The 15,822-nt window shown below is 42.0% G+C and overlaps 1 protein-coding gene across 2 annotated transcripts in view; it reads right to left on the bottom strand.

Moving 5' to 3' along the window:
• The window catches only part of LOC137656154 (neurofilament heavy polypeptide-like), a 135,193-nt gene that overhangs the window by 29,548 nt on the left and 89,823 nt on the right, over positions 1–15,822 (bottom strand). The window contains exons 3-5 of one of the 2 annotated variants that reach the window (XM_068390328.1): positions 15,510–15,731; positions 11,176–11,423; positions 10,517–10,624 (exon numbers count right to left, since the gene is read on the bottom strand). The gene's annotated coding sequence lies outside the window, so the exon portion shown is untranslated. Of the gene's footprint in view, positions 1–10,516; positions 10,625–11,175; positions 11,424–15,509; positions 15,732–15,822 lie in introns of those variants that run through there. The other variant, XM_068390329.1, reaches the window with a different exon arrangement.

Raw genomic sequence — 15,822 nt, forward strand, 5'->3', positions numbered from 1 at the left:
CTCTCTCTCTCTCTCTCTCTCTCTCTCTCTCTCTCTCTCTCTCTCTCTCTCTCTCTCTCTCGTAAATTGTTTTCCTGCTTTGCTATGTATGTACTGTATGATTTTATATAGATACGGTAAATAATATTTGTAACAACATATTTTCTAAAACCTTTTACTGTAATATTATTTATCACTTTCATCATGCGCGTTAAGTGCCTTCGTTTGTTTACTGAGCGTGGTTGTTTACTGAGCGTACTTTATGACGCCGTCGTTTCAGGCGGCGTCATAAAGAAAAACATTTCCTTTGGAAGTGCTAAGAAAAATTAAGTAAAACATTGGTAATAACAAAATCAACATACTGTACTGAATAATCAATATAATCGATGCAAAAACTAATCTATACACAGATGTGTAAATGCGTTTGTTTCTTCATTATGATCAGAGATAAACGTAAACAAAACATTGGTTGCCATTTTTTATCGTGCTTTTTGGCGTGTTTAGGAAACGCATGATATAAAATCGCCTTCAATATTTGTGCCTGTTTTAGTTTAGGGTACTGTAGTACATGCATTAAGTGTTCTGTACATTAAAGGGTAGTTTGTTAACAGTGCTACGTACAAGGGAAGGTTTTAAAAGTCTGAATACAGTATACATGTTAAATAAATACGTAAATATGGTGTCCCTACTTCGCGGATTTTCACCTATCGCGGTCGGGTCTGGAACCTATCCACCACGATAAACGAGGGCTCACTGTAGTTAATTTTCTCTTGGCCTACTCACACATTGAATAGTCTAGCATATTCTCACATATTCTCCTCTGTCCTAATACACATGACAACACTGACATTACCAAACAATTCTTCTTCACACAAGGGGATACTTGACTGTAATTGCTCAATGACCACTTTCCTTTTGGTAAGGGTGGAAGGGACTCCCTAGCTCTGGTAAGCAGCTCAAAAGGACACTCCAAAATCAAACTATTGTCCTCTAGTCTTAGGTAGTGGCATAGCCTCTGTAACAAGGTCTTGGGTAAGAGTTCTCTTGCTTGAGGGTACACTCGGGGACACAACTCCAGCTTGTTTCTCTTCCTCTTGTATTGTTCAATTTTTCATAGTTGATATAGGATATACTTATTTCAATGTCACTGTGCTTGAAATATTTCATTTTTCCTTATTTTCTTTCCTCACAAGGCCATTGTCCCTGTTGGAGCCCCTGAACTTATAGCATTCTGCTTTTCCAACTAGGGTTGTAGCTTAGCAATAAATAATATACATACATACATATATCAAGGCACTTCACCCAATATTGGGGGGTAGCCGACATCAAACAAATGAAACAGAAAAGGGGACCTCTCCTCTCTACGTTCCTCCCAGCCTGACAAGGGACTCAACCGAGTTCGGCTGGTACTGCTAGGGTGCCACAGACCATCCTCCCACATTATCCACCACAGAAGAAGGTTCGTAACGCTGAATCTCCTACTGCTGCTACCTCCGCAGTCATCCAAGGCACCGGACGAGGCAGCAAGGCCTACAGGCCTACCGGAACTGCGTCACAATCACTCGCCATTCATCCCTGTTTCTAGCATGCTCTCTTGCCTCTCTCACATTTATCCTCCTATCACCCAGAGCTTTCTTCACTCCATCCATCCACCTAACCCTTGGCCTTCCTCTTGTACTTCTCCCATCAACTCTTGCATTCATCACCTTCTTTAACACAAACCCTTTTTCCATTCTCTCAACATGGCCAAACCACCTCAACACATTCATATCTACTCTAGTTGCTAACTCATTTCTTATACCCGTTCTCACCCTCACTACTTCGTTCCTAACCCTACCTACTCGAGATACACCAGCCATACTCCTTAGACACTTCATCTCAACACATTCAATTTCTGTCTCCCCGTCACTTTCATTCCCCACAACTCCGATCCATACATCACAGTTGATACAATCACTTTCTCTTACAAAACTCTCTTTACATTCATGCCTAACCCTCTGTTTTACCAATCCCTTAACTGCCCCCAACACTTAGCATTCTTCATTTACTATCTGACGTATATCTGCTTTCACTCCACCATTTGCTGCAACAACAGACCCCAAGTACTTAAACTGATTCTCAACCTCAAGTAACTCTCCATTCAACATGAAATTCAACCTGGCACCACTTTCCCTTCTCGTACATCTCATAACCTAACTCATACCCACATTACCTCAAAACTTCCTTGTTTCACACACCCTTCCAAATTCCGTCACTAATCGGCCATGCTTTTCCTCCGCGTCTGCAACCAGTGCAGTATCATCCGCAAACAACAACTGATTTACCTCCCATTCATGGTCATTCTCGGCTACCAGTTTCAATTCTCTTCCAAGCACTCGAGCAATCACCTCTCTCACCACTTCATCAACATACAAGTTAAACAACCACGGCAACATCACACATCCCTGTCTCAGCCCAACTCACTGGAAACCAATCGCTTACTTCATTTACTATATACTTCATTTCCTATACTAACACATGCTTTACTACCTTTGTAGAACTTTTCAGTGCTTGCAACAAACTTCCACCAACTCCATATAACCTCATCAAATTCCACATTGCTTCCCTATCAACTATCACACACTTTCTCCAGATCTATAAACGCAAACATACACCTCCTTACCTCTTGCAAAATATTTCTCGCATACAGTATCTACCTAACTGTAAAAATCTGTTTTATACAACCCTACCTCTTCTCAAACCACCCTGTACTTCTAAGATCGCATTCTCTGTTTTATCCTCGATCCTATTAATCAGTATTTTACCATTAAATAATATACAATAGATAATAATAATAATAATAATAATTATGAATAATATATATATATATATATATATATATATATATATATATATATATATATTTATATATATATATATATATATATATATATATATATATATATATATATATATATATATGTATGTGTATATATTCTATGCATATACACACAAGAACTAAAATTTTCAAGATATAATTTTTTTTTCTCTAGTAATACCGAACTGGGTCATTTATATTGTTTACTGCCAAGTTATCAAGTTTCCAAACAAAATCAAAGACTGCTGAATTCTAGTTACATTGAGTCACTGAATCTTACCTGGATTAATGAAGATTCAGATTTAATTGTTGGACACATCAAGCAACTGCATCATGAGTCTTAACTCATGATACGTTGATTTTAAAGGCCGCAACAGTGCACGCCCAACCAAGTAGATGTGCAACACTGGTTCTCTCTCGCAGGAGTATTCAGAGATTAGTTTTCTTTCCGCAAGTGTTGTCCTCTGCAGTCTGGTGAACACAGTGAGTAGTTAGGGTCACTGAAATAAAGATAAAAATCAGAATTACAGTAGTGGAAAACAAATAATCATAGTGAAAAAGAGACCAAATCTGGTAGTTTCAAAAATGTAAATAAAAGTAAGCATGACATTTGATAGAGAAGTTTTTTCAAGAAATATGAATACAAAATCAAAACATCCAGAGACCCCTCTCTAATATACATTTACAATGTACATTTATGTATTTTTACATACTTATACATACATGTACAAAAAAACAAATATTTCATATAAAATACATATATATACTGTATATAAAATCACAAAAAAATATAATATATATATAAAATATACATGAAGTGAACGATTGGGGGCATACAAATAATTAGAATACTGCTAACGCATTCCTGCGTGTCGTAAGAGGCGACTTAAAGGGATGGGACGAAGGGGTTAGTAACCCCCTCTCCTGTATTATAATCCTGTGAGATATCAGAGGTGAAGCTGGGGGGGGGGTGACTGCTGCTCGCACCCTAATTTTGGGGTGTTCGAATGTGCGTAGATGTAGTACGATAAGAGAGTAAAAGATGTGAGATTTGAAGTATGTTTCGGAATAGAAAGATTGATATATTGGCTTTGTGCGAGACAAAGATAAAATGGAAAGGTGAAATGATGTATGGTGAAATGTATGATAGCGTGTCTGGGATTGAAAGGGGAAGAGCAAGAGAAGGTGTGGCTTTATTGCTGAGTGAATGGATGACAAGTAATGTATTGGAATGGAAGGAGATATCATCTAGGTTAATGTGGGTAAGGGTTAGGTTGGGTAGGGAATGTTGGACTTTTGTCAGTGCAGATGGGCCAGGTTGTGAGAAAAAGGGCAGAATGACTTCTGGAATGAATTAACTAGGTGTGTAGAAGGAAATATGTAGTTGTCATGGGTGACTTGAATGCTAGAGTGGGTGCTGGAGAGGTAGAAGGTGTCATTGGGAAGTATGACGTACCAGGTGAAAATGAGAGTGGTGAGGGACTGGTAGATATGTGTTGAGCAAGAGATCGTGATAAGTTCTAGCTTTTTGAAAAAGAAAGATAAAAACAAATACCGGTATACATGGGTAAGAGTGGCAAATGGAAGAGTGGTAGAAAGGGTGTTAATGGATTATGTGTTGATAACTGAAAGAATATTTGGAGGATTGAAAGATGCGCACATGTCTAGGGGTATGGCTAATGGTATGTCTGATAATTATTTGGTGGAAGGAAAATTAGTTGTAGCAAATGAGGGGGGGAATAGAGTAGGTGCATGTAAAATGGAGCTAGTGAGGGTTGAAAAGCTGATAAAACTGGGGGTAAAAAGTAAATATCGAGAAAGGTTGAAAATAGCATATAACGAAGTGAAAGTAAGCAAAACTGGTAATTTAGAGGAGTGAAAGTTAAAAGAAAATTTTGTTGGGATTGCAAGTGATGTGTGTGGCAAGAAGTTTGTTGGAGCAGCATAAGGAAGGGCAGTGAATGGTGGAATGAAGGAGTGAAGGTAAAAGTGGAAGAGAGAAAAAAAAAAAAGAGCTTTTGAAGAATGGCTGCAGAGTAATAGTGTAGAGAAGTATGAAAGATATAAAGACAAAAATGTTGAAGTAAAGCACAAGGTAAGTGAGGCAAAAAGGGGAGCTGACCTGAGATGGGGTCAGGGATTGGGTCATTCATATGAAGAGAATAAGAAGTAGTTTTGGAAAGAAGTGGAGAGAGTAAGGAAGACTGGTTCAAGAATTGAAGAGATAGTGAAAGATGGAAATGGAAGGGTGTTAAAAGGAGAGGAGGCAAGGAAAAGGTGGGCGGAATATTTTGAAAGTTTACTGAATGTTGAGGATAATATGGAGGCAGATATAATTGATGTTACAGATCTTGAGGTGCCGGTGATGGGAGATGAGAATGAGAGAGATTACAAGAGAAGAAGTGAGGAGAGCACTAGATGAAACAAGAGTAGGAAAAGCATCTGGTATAGATGGTGTGAAAGATGAGATGTTGAAGGAAGGGGGTGTGACTGTACTTGAATAGTTGGCGAGATTGTTCAATACGTGTTTTGCGTTGTCAATGGTACCAGTAAATCGGGGTTAGGAGTGTATTGTACCAAATTAACTCTCCACTTCCTTCTCTAACACACCCTTCCAAATTCTGTCACTAATTGACCAAGCTTCTCTTCCTTGTCTGCAACCAGTACAGTATCATCCGCAAACAACAACTGATTCACCTCCCATTCAGGATCATTCTCGTCTACCAGTTTCAATCCTTGTCCAAACACTCGAGCATTCACCTCTCTCACCACTCCATCAACATACAAGTTAAGCAACCATGGCGACATCACACATCCCTGTCTTAGCCCAACTCTCACTGGAAACCAATCGCTCACTTCATTTCCTATCTTAACACATGCTTTACTACCTTTGTAGAACTTTTCAGTGCTTGCAACAAACTTCCACCAACTCCATATGACCTCATCACATTCCACATTGCTTCCCTATCAACTCTATCACATGCTTTCTCCAGATCTATAAACGCAAACATACACCTCCTTACCTCTTGCAAAATGTTTCTCCTATATCTACCTAACTGTAAAAATCTGATTCATACAACCCTACCTCTTCTCAAACCACCCTGTACTTCTAAGATCGCATTCTCTGTTTTATCCTCGATCCTATTAATCAGTATTCTCCCATTAAATAATATATAATAGATAATAATAATAATAATAAATAATATATATATATGCTGATGGTCCAGCACTTTGCTGCAGTAGAGGGGCTTGAGTGTCCCAATGATGGGCTGGGCAATGGCGGTGGGGTAGTTTATCCACCCTGGCAGGCTCAACCATACCGCTAAGGCCAGTTCTGAGAGACCAGACCAAGACTGGACCCCTATAGGCCTTCTCCTTTATTTTAAGATAGGCAAAGGCTAGGAGAAGGAAACCTCCAAAATCAAACCAAACAAGACCCCAACGGCGGAGCTTCCCAGCGCCGGCGGAAGAGGGCAATGCCTGTCGGCCAGGCAACAAGGCGGGCCTTGACATAACAAGAACCCGGCAGCCCGATGCAACCAACATCGGAGAAGCCGCCTGTCTCATATGTCTTGAGCCGCGGTGAAAATGATGTGGGCCAAGTGTGTGTGCGTGGCCGTTGCAAAGCCACGACCACCCAAAACAATATACCTAGCTACTGGCATTCTGTCGTTTCCTCCACCCTTCTTCATCTCTTTCTCACCATCATCATCATCATCACCACCAGCAAGTCCTGAGGCGACAGCACCGTGGGTGAAGGGGGCAGGCCTGGATAGCTGGAAGCCCTTAGCCCACGACTGCACTCAGGCGGCGAGTCTAAGATTCAGTCGCTCTCTGGTGACGGTGCCGTGACACCAGAGTTCGGCAGCTGGACCCGTGACTGGGCTGGCCTATTGAGGACACCGCAGCCCACCCCACATGGGGAGGCCCCTAGAAAAGGTGGGGTAAACATCGGACACGGCAAACCCGTCTGGTCAGCTCACCGCGGCTGGCGGACATCCCACTAATGCGGTCGAAATAACAAGAAAAAAATATTAACCTTAGGTGCGTGGAACATCCGCACCCTCCAAGACGTGACGAACACCAACCGCCCGGAACGACGTACAGCCCTCGTCTGCAAGGAGCTAGCCCGCTTCAATGTTGATGTGGCGGCTCTTAGCGAGACCAGACTACCCGAAGAGGGCAACATCAGGGAAGCTGGAACAGGCTACACCATCTTCTGGAAAGGCAAGGCCCTAGAGGAGCCCCGCATCCACGGTGTCGGCTTCGCCATCCGTTCCCAGCTAGTGCAGCAGCACAACCTCGCTCCCAAGGCCATCAGTGAGCGCCTGATGACTGTCCGCATCCCCATCACGCGGGACAGACATCTCACCCTGATCTCTGTCTACGCCCCGACTATGACCTCAACCGATGATAACAAAGCTGTCTTCTACACCCAGCTCGACCGCACCATCCAGGCAGTGCCCGCCAATGACAAGCTCGTTGTGCTTGGCAACTTTAATGCCCGAGTAGGCAAAGACCATCGCCTGTGGGAGGGAATCATTGGCGCCATGGCATTGGAAATTGCAACGCCAATGGCCAACTCCTACTGGGTCTGTGTGCAGAACACCAACTTGTGGTAACCAACACCATCTTCCAGTTACCAAAACAACAAAAGACCACATGGAGACACCCACGGTCTAAACACTGGCACACCCTGGACTACGTCCTGACCAGAGCCAGAGACCGAGGAGACGTCCGCATCACCCGATCCATGCCCGGAGCGGACAACTACTGGACGGACCACAGACTCCTTATCTCCCGACTCTCCGTGACGACCCTACGACCACCCAGAAGGGCACCTGACAGCGTACCACACCAAAGCTTTGATTGTAGTAAGCTCCGCAACCCACAGGTGGCACAGAACTACAAGGAGGCCTGCGAACAATACCTCGCAGACCCTGTGGGTCAGGCCACTGTCGAGCACCACTGGACCACCCTCAGAAACGCCATGGCCCGTGCCGCGGAGGAAACACTAGGCTACACCACCAAGAAACGGCAGGATTGGTTTGATGAGAATGATGCTACCATCTCTCTTCTCATTGAAACCAAACGACAAGCACGCCTGACTGTGGAAAACCAACCAACAGTAGCTAACAAATGTGCTCACAAGGTAGCTGAAGCTGGTTGCCAAAGAGGTATCCGTGAAGCCCAGAACACCTGGTGGCAAAGAAAAGCTGCAGAAATACAGAGTTTCGCTGACCAACGTGACCTGCGCAGCTTCTATGCAGCAACAAAAGAAATATTCGGTCCCACACGGTCATCAGTGGGCAGCCTGAAGGACGCGGATGGGGCCACGACCATCACCGACAGCGAGGGCATCCTGGCCAGGTGGAGGTCTCACTTTGAGAACCTCCTCAATGACCAAGCAGACACCCCAGACGATCTCCTGCGAATGACCCCGCAGCATCCCGTCCGTCACTGGATGGCACTACCACCCTCCATCCATGACTTCAACAAAGCCCTGCAGCGCATGAAGCCCGGCAAAGCCCCAGGGCCAGACAACATCCCGTTGGAGCTCCTCACTCACGGTGGTCCCGGCTTGAGGAACCGTTTGATGCTCCTTATACTGAAAATATGGGAGACCAAGACCCCCCCCCCCAGTGACTTCCGCAATGCAAACTTCATTACCATCTTCAAGAAGGGAGACAGGGAGAACTGTAACAACTACCGGGGAATATCACTACTAAGCATCGCGAGTAAGATTTTCGCTCGGATTCTCCTTGACCGCCTCCTTATTCTCGCAGAAGACGTCCTGCCAGAGTCCCAGTGCGGCTTTCGACCTTCCCGCGGGACCATAGACATGATCTTCTGTGCGCGACAACTACAAGAGAAGAGCCTCGAACAACAACAGCCCATAATGTTCATCTTCTGGGATTTGAAAAAGGCCTTCGACAAAGTACCTCGACCTGCCATGTGGGCTGTCCTCAAAAGATATGGCTGCCCACCTGATTTTGTCAAGCTGGTGCGTGCCCTCCATGACGGAATGGTTGGGAGAGTCTGCCACCAGAACTCTCTTTCAGACCCATTCCCCATCAACGGCGGCCTGAAGCAGGGCTGTGTTCTGGCCCCGACGTGTTTCTCGCTATACACCACAGCAATGCTCAAAGAGATTCCCCCAGACACACCCTCAGTCGACCTACGTTTCCGCATGGATGGAGGCGCTTTCAACCTCGCTAGAGTCCGCGCCAGAACCAAGACCACCTTGTGTGCAGTGCGAGAACTGCAGTATGCTGACGACAATGCCACCCCAGGTCAGACGGCAGAGGACCTGCAGTCGTTAGCTGATGCATACAACTCTGCCTACGAACGTTTTGGGATGCAAGTCAACTCAGACAAAACCAAGACCCTCGTCCAACATCCACCAGGACTGATGCTCCCCAACTTCAATACCACAGTGAATGACCAACCGTTAGAACAGGTGGACCAGTTCTCCTACCTAGGGAGCATCCTAACATCAGCTCCCACAAGCAAAAAGGACGTGGAGAACAGGATCAGGGCAGCCCACTCCGCCTTTGGCCGACTCAACTGCCGCGTATTTAAAAACCACGCACTGACAATGACCACCAAAATAATGGTGTTCAGGGCAGTAGTCCTCTCCACGCTCCTGTATGCATGTGAAACATGGACGCTATATAGAAACGATATTAAAATCCTAGAACGCTTCCAACAAATGAAACTGAGGCAGATCTTGAAAATCCCCTGGGAGAGCCACACCACCAACATTGAAGTCTTAGAACGTGCCTCGCTGACCAGCGTGGAGGCCACCATCATCCACCACCGCCTCCGCTGGATAGGACACGTGCATAGGATGGATCCATCTAGGCTCCCAAAGAAAATATTCTACGGAGAACTGACCCAGGGCACCAGACCACGAGGAGCCCCGAAAATGCGCTATAAAGATCAACTAAAGCGCACCCTGGCTCTAACTGACATCGATCCTTCCTCATGGGAAGAAACAGCCAGGGACAGGAAAACCTGGAGGAGTACAGTACACCATGGCACCGTGGACTTCGAGGAGAGGAGGAGACAAAATGAGGAGGCTAGGAGGAGAAGAAGGAGAGAGCGATTAGAACAGCCCCGCCCACCACCTACCCTCCCTTGTGAACACTGTCCGCGACTCTTCCACAACAGACTAGGACTTAACAGCCACATCAGGCATAAGCACCCACCCCACAGACAGGAGGCTGATGGCTAACGACAGAACCCAATACTCGGACACGAGTGGGCGCCGACGACGACGACGATATATATATATATATATATATATATATATATATATATATTATATATATATATATTATATATATATATATATATATATATATATATATATATGTTTATATATTCATTGCATATGTATATTTCTATGCATATACACACAAGAACTAAAATTTTCAAGATATAATTTTTTTTTTCTCTAGTAATACCCAACTGGGTCATTTAAATTGTTTACTGCCAAGTTATTAAGTTTCCAAACAAAATCAAAGACTGCTGAATTCTAGTTACATTGAGTCACTGAATCTTACCTGGATTAATGAAGATTCAGATTTAATTGTTGGACACATCAAGCAACTGCATCATGAGTCTTAACTCATGATACGTTGATTTTAAAGGCCGCAACAGTGCACGCCCAACCAAGTAGATGTGCAACACTGGTTCTCTCTCGCAGGAGTATTCAGAGATTAGTTTTCTTTCCGCAAGTGTTGTCCTCTGCAGTCTGGTGAACACAGTGAGGAGTTTGGGTCACTGAAATAAAGATAAAAATCAGAATTACAGTAGTGGAAAACAAATAATCAGTGAAAAAAAGACAAAATCTGGTAGTCTCGTAAATATAAACAAAGTGAGCATGACATTTGATACGGATGTTATTTTCAAGATATATGAATACAAAATCAAAATATCCAGAGATCTTTCTAATATACAATCAAACTGTACATATAGGTATATCTACATACTTATAGATACATTTATAAATAAACAGATATATACAGTGTATATACACAAACAAGTATAAGTATATATATATAAATATATATATATATATATATATATATATATATATATATATATATATATATATATATATATATATATATATATATATATATATAATGTGTGTATATATATATTGCAGGTATATGTACATTTATATGTATAAACACACTAGTACTAAAATTTTAAAAGTTAACTTATATTTCTCGTGGCTATATCAAACTGTTTACTGACAAATTATTTAGTTTCTAACCAAAATCAAAGACTTTGCAGGACTCTCGTTACATTGAGTCACTGAATCTTACCTGCATTACGGAAAATTCAGATTTTCTCGGACGCATCCTGCAATTGCATCATGAGTCTTTATTGATGAATCCTTCATTACGATGGTCACCATACACTACGTGCCCAATCAAGCAGGTGGGGGAGGATGAGTAAATTACATCTATTTACAAATGTATTTGATCCTACTCTCGCAGCAGTACTCAGAGGTTAGTTTTTCCCCGGAAGTGTTATTCTCTGCATAGTAGCGAACAAAGTGGTGTTTGGGTCCCTGGAAAAAAAAAAGGATAAAAATCAAAACTAAGGACTCGGAAAAAAATAATCCTAGTGAAAATAAGACCAAATCTGGTTGTTTCAAAAAAGGATTTGTTTACAAGAGCTCGCTCTCCATTTACTCCTAAACTATGCAGTCCTGCAGCTCTCCTCTTTCTTTACTATGAGGAGGTTCTTAGCAATATATGTTGCGGGAAGGGGGAGGGGGAGGGGTCTGTGGAGGAAGTATAAGTGACCTGGAACCGACATCGTCAACATAGTCGATCAAAGAGGAGTTCGTGACATCAGCTGACATTTAGTATATATTCAAGATATATACTAAATTAAAAATGGATCAATTACTCAAAAGTGTCACTATTTGTGAATCGTATATTTTATTTGGTAATACTTGACAATAAATCTTATTTTTTTAAAGAAACTTTTTACGAGACACACTAGTTTTGCGACGTATGACTGCTTTCAATGGCGGGAAATTGGCAGGTATCCTTAGGCAGTGGTCAATAGATGGCGTTAGTGTAGCATAACATCGTCTGGGAAAACTAGTCATCCTCAAAACAAACTTTAATATGATTTATATTAAATATTCACCAAATATAGAATATACATTTCGCTGGAGAAGTAGAAGGTGTCATTGGCGAGTATGGCGTACCAGGTGAAAATGAGAGTGGTGAAAGCTTGGTAGATATATGTTGAGCAAGAGATGGTGATAAGTTCGTTTTTTCCAAAAAGAAAGATAAAAAAACTAGACATGGGTAAGAGTGGCAAATGGAAGGGTGGTAGAAAGGGCATTAATAGATTATGTGTTGACAACTAAAAGAATGTTTGGAAGATTGAAAGACATGCACGTGTTTAGGGGTATGGCTAACGGTATGTCTGATCATTTTTTGGTGGAAGGAAAATTAGTTGTAGCAAAAGAGTGGGGAAATAGAGTAGGTGGATGTAAAAGGGAGCTAGTAAAGGTTGAGGAGCTAATAAAACCAGGGGTAAAAAGTATTTATCAAGAAGGTTGAAAACGGCATATGACCAAGTGAAAGTAAGAGAAACTGGAAATTTAGAAGAGGAGTGGAAGTAAGTAAAAGAAAATTTTGTTAGGATTGCAACTGATGTGTGTGGCAAAATGTTTGTTGGAGGCAGCATGAGGAAGGACAGTGAATGGTGGAATGAAGGAGTGAAGGTAAAAGTGGAAGCGGAAAAGAGGGCTTTTGAAGAATGGCTGCAGAGTAATAGTGTAGAAAAGTATGAAAGATATAGAGAAAAGTGTGGAAGTAAAGCGCAAGGTAAGTGAGGCAAAGAGGGCAGCTGACCTGAGATGGGGTCAGGGATTGGGTCATTCATATGAAGAGAATAAGAAGTAGTTTTGGAAAGAAGTGGAGAGAGTAAGGAAGACTGGTTCAAGAATTGAAGAGACAGTGAAAGATGGAAATGAAAGGTTGTTAAAAGGAGAGGAGGCAAGGAAAAGGTGGGCGGAGTATTTTGAAAGTTTACTGAATGTTGAAGATAATAGGGAGGCAGATAAAATTGCTGTTGCAGGTGTTGAGGTGCCAGTGATAGGAGATGAGAATGAGAGAGAGATAACAAGAGAGGAAGTGAGGAGAGCAATAGATGAAATGAGAGTAGGAAAAGCATCTGGTATGGATGGTGTGAGAGCTGAGATGTTGAAGGAAGGGAATGTGACTGTACTTGAAAGGTTGAAGAGATTGTTTAATGAGTGTTTTATGTTGTCAATGGGTGAGTGTGTGTGTATTGTACCACTATATAAGGGTAAGGGAGATATGCACGAGTGTTGTAATTCAAGGGGTATTAGTTTGTTGAACGTAGTTGGATAAGTGTATGGTAGAGTACTGATTAATAGGATTAAGTATAAAACAGATAATACAATCTTAGGATTAAGATTAATACAGAGAATGCAATCTTAGAAGTACAGGGTGGTTTTAGAAGAGGTAGGGGTTGTATGAATCAATCAGATTTTTACAGTTAGGTAGATATCCGAGAAATATTTAGCAAAAGGTAAGGAGGTGTATGTTGAGTTTATAGATCTGGAGAAAACTTATGATAGAGTTGATAGGGAAGCAATGTGGAATGTGATAAGGTTATATAGAGTTGGTGGAAGGTTGTTGCAAGCAGTGAAGAGTTTCTACAAAGGTAGTAAAGCATGTGTTAGGATAGGAAATGAAGTGAGCGATTGGTTTCCAGTGAGTGGGGCTGAGACAGGGATGTGTGATGTCACCGTGGTTGTTTAACTTGTATGTTGATGGACCGGTGAGAGATATGAATGCTCGAGTGCTGGGACAAGGATTGAAACTGGTAGACGAGAATGACCATGAATGGGAGGTAAATCAGTTGTTGCTTGTGGATGATACTGTACTGGTTGCGGACGCAGGAGAGAAGCTTGGCCGATTAGTAACAGAATTTGGAAGGGTGTGTGAACAAAGGAAGTTGAGAATTAATGTGGGTGAGAGTATGGTTATGAGATGTAAAAGAAGGGAAGGTGGTGCGAGGTTGAATGTCAAGTTGAATGGAGAGTTACTTGAGGTGGATCAGTTTAAGTACTTGGGGTCTGTTGTTGCAGCAAATGGAGGAGTGGATCAGATGTACGTCAGAGAGTGAATGAAGGATGCAAAGTGTTGGGGGCAGTTAAGGGAGTAATTAACAATAGAAGGTTGGGCATGAATGTAAAGAGAGAGAGTTCTGTATGAGAAAGTGATTGTACCAACAGTGATGTATGGATCGGAGTTGTGGGGAACGAAAGTGAAGGAGATAGAAATTGAATGTGTTTCAGATGAAATGTCTAAAGAGTATGGCTGGTGTATCTCGAGTAGATAGGGTTAGGAACTAAGTAGTGAGGGTGAGAACGCGTGTAAGAAATGAGTTAGCAGCTAGAGTGGATATGAATGTGTTAAGGTGGTTTGGCCATGTTGAGAGAATGGAAAATGGCTTTGTGTTAAAGAAGGTGATGAATGCAAGAGTTGATGGGAGAAGTACAAGAGGAAGGCCCAGGGTTGAGAGGATGGATGGAGTGAAGGAAACTCTGGGTGATAGGATGATAGATGTGAAAGAGGCAAGAGAGCATGCTTGAAATAGGAATGAATGGCGAGCGATTGTGACGCAGTTCCGGTAGGCCCTGCTGCTTCCACCGGTGCCTTGGTTGACCGTGGAGGTAGCAGCAGTAGAGGATTTAGCATTATGAAGCTTCATCATTGGTGGATAACGGGGGAGGGTGGGCCGTGGCACCCTATAGCAGTACCAGCCGAACCCAATTGAGTCCCTTGTCAGGCTGGGAGGAATGTAGGAGAGGTCCCCTTTTTTGTTTCATTTGTTTGATGTCAGCTACCCCCCCAAATTGGAGGAAATGCTTTGGTATACGTACAGTATATATGTATGTATTTCACAAATAGTGACTTTTGAGTAATCACTCCTTTTTCAATTCAGTATCTATTTTGAATATAAACCAAATGTATGCTGACATCATAAACTTCTCTTTGGTTGTCTATGTTGACGATGTCGGTTCCTGGTTGCTTATACCTCCTCCACCAACCACTCTTCCACCCCCCCCCCTCTCTCTCAAAACATATCTTGCTATTTTTGCTTTCCCAGCATTTAAAGAACCTCCCAATTAGTGAACAAAAAGAGGAGAGCTGCAGGACTGCATAATTTATTAGTAAATGGAGTGCGCGCACTTGTAAACAAATACCTCCAAAAATATAAATAAAAGTGAGCATGACATTTAATGCAGATGTTATTTTCAGGAAATATGTATACCAAATCAGAACACCCAGAGCCCTCTCTATTATACATTCACGCTGTACATATGTATATTTATAAATCTATATATATATACATTCACAAATAATAAATGTTTCATACATAGTATGTATGTATTTGTGTATAAATGTGTGTATATATTTATATATATATTGCATATGTATATTTCTATGTATACACAAAAGTACTAAAATTTTCGATGAATGATTTTAATCTTGGCTATACCAAACAGTCATCAATATTGATTACTGCAAAGTTATTTAGTTTCCAAACAAAATCAAAGACTGCTGAATTCTAGTTACATTTAGTCACTGAATCTTACCTGGATTAATGAAGATTCAGATTTAATTGTTGGACACATCAAGCAACTGCATCATGAGTCTTAACTCATGATACGTTGATTTTAAAGGCCGCAACACAGTGCACGCCCAACCAAGTAGATGTGCAACACTGGTTCTCTCTCGAAGGAGTATTCAGAGATTAGTTTTCTTTCCGCAAGTGTTGTCCTCTGCAGTCTGGTGAACACAGTGAGGAGTTTGGGTCACTGAAATAAAGATAAAAATCAGAATTACAGTATTGGAAAACAAATAATCATAGTGAAAAAAGACCAAATCTGGTAGTCTTAAAAATATAAA

Source organism: Palaemon carinicauda, chromosome 17 (assembly GCF_036898095.1).
Source record: "Palaemon carinicauda isolate YSFRI2023 chromosome 17, ASM3689809v2, whole genome shotgun sequence".
In the NCBI taxonomy this organism is placed as follows: domain Eukaryota; kingdom Metazoa; phylum Arthropoda; class Malacostraca; order Decapoda; family Palaemonidae; genus Palaemon; species Palaemon carinicauda.